The sequence below is a fragment of the Mandrillus leucophaeus genome, unplaced genomic scaffold, assembly GCF_000951045.1.
Source record: "Mandrillus leucophaeus isolate KB7577 unplaced genomic scaffold, Mleu.le_1.0 Scaffold113, whole genome shotgun sequence".
Taxonomy (NCBI): Eukaryota; Metazoa; Chordata; class Mammalia; order Primates; family Cercopithecidae; genus Mandrillus; species Mandrillus leucophaeus.
In genome coordinates this window covers 4,626,709-4,632,602 of record NW_012099543.1, presented here as the reverse complement: position 1 = coordinate 4,632,602, position 5,894 = coordinate 4,626,709, and the positions used below count along the sequence as shown (strand labels likewise).

General features: G+C 43.4%; 1 protein-coding gene across 1 annotated transcript in view; it reads left to right on the top strand.

Annotated features, from left to right (window-relative positions):
• The first annotated feature begins 1,933 nt into the window (after positions 1 to 1,933).
• CD47 (CD47 molecule) overlaps positions 1,934 to 5,894 on the top strand; it is a 47,230-nt gene continuing 43,269 nt past the window's right edge. Inside the window, exon 1 of the mRNA XM_011995394.1 lies at positions 1,934 to 2,059. The gene's annotated coding sequence lies outside the window, so the exon portion shown is untranslated. The remainder of the gene's footprint in view (positions 2,060 to 5,894) is intronic.

Sequence of the window (5,894 nt, the reverse complement as noted above, 5' to 3'; positions counted from 1 at the left end):
GTTTTTTGTATTTTTTTTTTTTAGTAGAGACGGGGTTTCACCGGGTTAGCCAGGATGGTCTCGATCTCCTGACCTCGTGATCCGCTCGTCTCGGCCTCCCAAAGTGCTGGGATTACAGGCTTGAGCCACCGCGCCCGGCCTGATGTATCCTTGAGACAGAAATGAGGGAAAGGGAAATTTTTATGCATTGAGAGAGGAAGTTTGTGAATTTTTTCGCTGGCCGTGAAGTCAGGGAGACTTCAGTCCACCCTGAGCTTGTGACCAAGCCTCACTTTCCTTATCTATAAAGATGACAAGAGTGATTTTTGTAAGTTTATTTATCTGTAAAGGGGAAACTGCAACAACTTTGATATTACAGGGTCAAAAGAAAAAAGGATGAACATGAGAACAAGGGAGAGAGACAAGAGAGAGAGCAGTGTCACGTATAACTGTGGGCAAAGCGCTCACCATGCCTCTTTCCCTTTGTTTCCTCGTCTCAAAAAGGGATATCATAACATTTATGCTTTCTGAGGTTGTTATGAAGATTAACTTAGGTGATATAGCTAATGTGTACTTCCTGTGTTCAAAACATTCTAATATGTATTATTCCCTCCCTCTCCACCCAAGAAACTCCTTACATACAGATGAGCTCAACATCCAAATTAAAATGCTTCGACAAGTTAAAAGGGAAACCTTTAAAATGATTAAATACTGAAAAGAGCTTAAGGTTATCTCAGGGAGAGGATAATCAAACCTAGGCAGGCTTCTTTGGACTGTCTCTCCTGAGAGAGGCCTGCTCTTCCCTCACCACCAAAACATACCCCAGCTAGATTCCCAAGAGCAGCAGTGGTCACCCAGGTGGCCTCTCATTCCGTTTTCTGCACAAAAAGACATTAAACATATAGCTCAGTAGCTCCCAGTGTAAAACAGAACATCACCCGATCTCTACCTCTGAAGGTTGGGGACAGTCCTTTCTAGCCACTCTTCAGCTTTAGGGGGGTTGGTTGATATCAGGGACAGCTGACAGCCTTATTTAGCCAACCAGCTGCTCTGTGATACACAATGTCCCTAATGCTCAAAGTCTGGTGGATGATTCTTTTGTATCCACATAAGCAGCAGTTGGAGGAGAATCGATGAGTCCCTTTGGTTGCCTCGGGGTGTCAAGGCTGCCATTCAAATCATTACCACCATAATTATTAACCATTGTTTTAGTGAGATGTCTGCCAGACAATTGTTTTTCTTTATTTTTTAATCATTAAAAAAAGCAATCAAATTTCACTAGAGCAAAGCTTGCCTCAAGTTGCATCAACACATTTATTAAACCCCTTCTGTTTGCCGAGCTCAATGGAAAGTCTTGGAGGAGGGAATACTTTAAATGCTCTCTGATTTAAAAGAATTGATAATGCTGTGGGGAAGAGGTTCACACAAAAAAACAATTACAGGAAGAAGCTCGCTAGTACACAATACACTGGCACAGAGTATCACAGACAGTGCCACTTTCATATGCTGGGTTTTATTTCTGTGGCAATGGGGTGCTTGGGAGGAGCCGCACTGTGTAGAGGATTTGGAGAAGTGGGGTATTGTGGTGGGAAATTGCTTTCTTTCCCAGCAGGTAGGAGAAAAACAATCAAGGAGGTGGACAGGATGGGCACCCCATTACAGCAGCCACCAGAGCCTGACTTTTTGATGAGAGTACATCAGTTAGAACAACTGTTAAAAGTATCTTCAAAGGTAAAAATACTGTTAAAAGTATTTTTGCTTCAGGATGAATGATGTGGCCGGTGTGATTCAGCGATAAATTCGGAAGCCTTGTCCCTATTGTGGCTTGCGGCCACATTTCGAACCCATTTTTCAAGCATGTTAAACCCAAGCGCAGCGCAGAGGGCTGCACACGGGGCAGTCACAAACCAAGCTGAATAACCTTGCTGGTGGGCATGTGTTGGATGCGCTGCTAATGCCTGTTTGCGACAATACTCGCTAGTCCCGGTGGTGGCGGTGTTCGCAGGTAACAATGTTTACCACCGTGAATGGAATTTGTTTGATTAACCCTGATCAGAGGATGAAAACACTAAAGAACCAAGTGAGAAAGAGGGAAGAGAACCGCATAGGAAACAGCAGAGCGAGTGGACGAGCGGAACGCAGAGCCCGCCAGGAGCGAGTGGAAGCTCCCTGCGGGCAAGGACCGGGCCGCCGCCCTGCCCTGGGCGTGGCGGCCTCGGGCTCAGGGACGCGCTGGAAGCAGCGAGACACCCCCACGCCGAGTGCGCTTCGGGACCAGACGGCCGCGTTCGGTGGAAGTGGGTGCTGGTGAAAGCCTAGAAGGCGTCTGGGTCCACGCGCGCAGTCGGACGTCGGGTCCAGGGAGAGACTAGGGCTGCGGCGGGGCGGGCGGGCGGGGCCGGGCCCCTGAAGCGCGAGGGTGGGAGTGAAAGCAAAGAGGGAAAAAGTAGAGAGAGAGGACAGTGGGGCCCAGCGCCGCGCGAACGGCAGGAACAGACCCGCGGAGAGGGACGGGTGCAAGTAGGTCCACGGCGAGCGTGGGAACACAGGGTTCAGCCTCCTGCGGCGGGAGAGCACGCGGACCCCAGGGGCGGGCGGGTGCGACAGGACGTGACCCGGAAGCTCGGCGCGTGCCACCGCCCTAGAGCAGGCATCTGGTCTTCGTGGAGCGGGCAGGCGGGCCCCGGGTCTCTGATATGCACCAAGGTGAGACTAAAACACAGAGAAGAGCAGTTAACTTATACTGGCATTATCTTGGACCCTGATTTACTGTGGGATCCTTTGCTGTTATGTTCCCTTATGTTGAAAGATGCATCTGGCCCTACACAAAACACAGAATATGAGTAGGTAGGCACATACAGTTCTAAGCTAACCCCTGGGGGTACCAGGAGACAGCACTGTCTCATGTCGTTGCATGACACACCAGTATGGGGCAAAACATTTGCTGAATGAAAAGTTACAATAAGGATACAATTGTATCTACATAAACGTTTAAAGCTGTCTCTTATACACATCTAGATGTGTATAAGAGACAGCCCTTCCTTTCCCTGGTCGTCGTCTTCCCCCTGGGTGAGAGCGGGGCTCATCTCCTCCACCCGGTTCTCCATCTCCAAATGCACACGCAGAGGAAGACTCTAAACCGCGCACCTCGCGCAAAAATTAACTAGAAAGAAAGGGCGCGATCGGAGGCGAGGGGCTGCAGCTGCCAGGGATCCCCTTCTTTCGCACCCCTCTCCCTTCTCAGTGCTTAGACGCATTTGGGGTTGAGGGAGGGAGTGGGAGGGCCCGGGCCTCTTGCGATGGAAGTGCGCATTTTGGCGAAGTCGGTGAGAAGGGGTTTCTGCCGTTTGCCTCCCACATGAACATAGGAGCGAAGAGGACGTAAAGGACACAATTAAGTTTCATTTTCAACTCAGCGTTCAATCAGAAGAATCTTCCGGCCGTGTAATTTTTGCTGTAGTTTTTAATCCTAAAAATAAGCTTGCTGGAAACTCTTTCTTTCTCGTGACCCCCACGCCCCATCAGCCACTTGCATACATTCTAAATTGTACGTTGAAGTTTTTCCCACTTTATTTGGGGGAACCGTTTTAAAAGTAATCTGGATTTCGCCTGAAATAGGAAGACAGTAACCTCCAGTCAAAACATGTGCAACAGAATGGGATTTGGTGTCTTTCGACGCCAAAGAACCTCCCCCCCGCCACCCCCCACCCCGAGCTTTTGGAATCCATTTCGCTTTTGTAAAACGTGTGCTTCGTCTGTAAAAACTGAGCGAGGAATAGAAACATTCGTAGCTCTACAGTGAGTGCCTGTCACACTTCACATCTATAGAGCCTTTTGTGAACTTTTGTAAGATTCAGAATTCAGCTTGAGTACCAGTAACAGCAATTGTTACATTTATCCTAGAATGCTAAATTAATTCAATTTTAAACTGATTATTAGCCTCAGTGTGCCATTCCTAAAGGCTTGTGACTTTAGCTATTTCCAAGATGCCCTTAAGTCTCTGCTGACCACTTGAATCAACATCTCCGTTATCTAAATGGTTGATGTTAGTGTTTCCTGCCATCACGTTTAGTATGCTTGTTGCCTTTACTATCATTATTGCCAAAACTGCTTTCAGAGATGTGTTGTATAATCGCATAATTTCAGAACGCTTTCATTTGGATCCAGATATGAAGTGATACAGTATCACTTATTCAAATTGCCTAAATAGTAAAAAGTATAAACCGTATACTATTTTTAAAACAGGTAGATTAGATTTAAATCAAGTAGATTAGAACTGTTGGAATGGTACTTTGAGTGATAGGATTTATGTTAGGCCTTCTTTAGTAATAGTTAATATCATGTAATTAGCATTCGTTTATACACAATTTTAATGTGTTCGAATCCCTAGAGTCATAAAATTCAGAATTTATAGTATTTTATTGTACTTAGTTAATATTAACCTGAAAACCCACAAAAATACAGGCATTATGCAATTGATTTAAGTGTGGACTGTAAAACAGGAAGTGATAGTATTTGTTATAAAATGTTTTTGTATGTGTTTAATATATAGCTTCGAAAGGGACATGTATGAAGAAAGATGTCTCAGCAAACCAAGGGTTTGAGAGACTGACTTTAGAATCTAAATGAGTAAGAAAGTCATGGATCTGTACATTCATTTCTACTGAAGTTTGATTTTGTTTTCAGTTTCATTAATTAAGCCCCAGGAATCAGGGACCTTTCCTGGCACCCTCTACAGTGTTAGTGGCCTTTGTGGTGAAAGAAGTTATCTCAGATACTCATTTTATGCAATTACAGGCAAACTGCAAGGCACCTTAATGGTTTGCGAGATGTGGAATGAATTACTATGTTGCGTTCCACTCTGCCCCTACTCATGTCCAATTATACTTTGTTTAAAAGTGCATGGTTTCAGTGGTATTTATTAGCTAGCAAATAAAACCTTAAATAAATAATGATGATGTTGTGAACTGTCTTTTTAGTGGTTCAATGATTTCTCTTTGTACAAAATGAGTTGTTTCTTTTTTGTTTTAAATCAGGGCACATATGATTAAATAAAATTTTTTTCCATTGTCTAAGTCTAGTAGTAATCCGGCTTGTTTAAATAAAAATGTTTTCTCTTAAAGAATATATTATTTTTAAATACAAGTTGCCATTTTAAGGAAGTAAACGCCTATTTAAAAGTACGTATTTATGGGGCCGCCCCAGCAGTCTAGAGGCAGTGTTTTTTAAAGCATTACACTAAATGCCTACCATTAGGACACTTGCTCATGCTGTCATCTGTGTTTGGGCAGATGTTTTATCTTTGCCACTGAGTTGTTCATGGAGATTTGAAAGGCCAGGTTCTAAAGATGAAAGATAGATGACTTTCCCCCAAATTGTTGCATATTCTAAATCCAAAATAATCACGCATGTTAGCAAAACTAGATTTACATTTCATAATACGAATTCAGCTATAGCTAGTATATAGGCATTGTTTTTAATATAGTAATGTTCTTTTTGTGACATAATTTTCAATCACTTTCCCTGTCTTTTAGGTTTCTGCCTACCTTTTTATACAAGATAAACATTTCTATTTTCATATCTTATATCTCAGTCTGATTTTAATAATATTGTCTTGGGTCATCATGAAGTTACTTTCACTTTGTATACTGGTGTAGATAATTCTTCTGTGATAAAAAGTGCAACAATAATAGTGTAGGATCAGTTTTGTTAAACTCATTGTAGTACTGAAGTAGAAAATACAGAGCACCCAGGAAATTTGATTCTGATATAGCTAGACTAAGACAATAGAATCTGGGGTTTTCCTCTTCATGATTATACAGTGTTGAAACAGAAATCAAGCTATACCCACCTCTGAATATTTCATTCCAAATCCATGGAGCAGTTGCATAAGAGTCAGAATCTGGTCAGTCTTA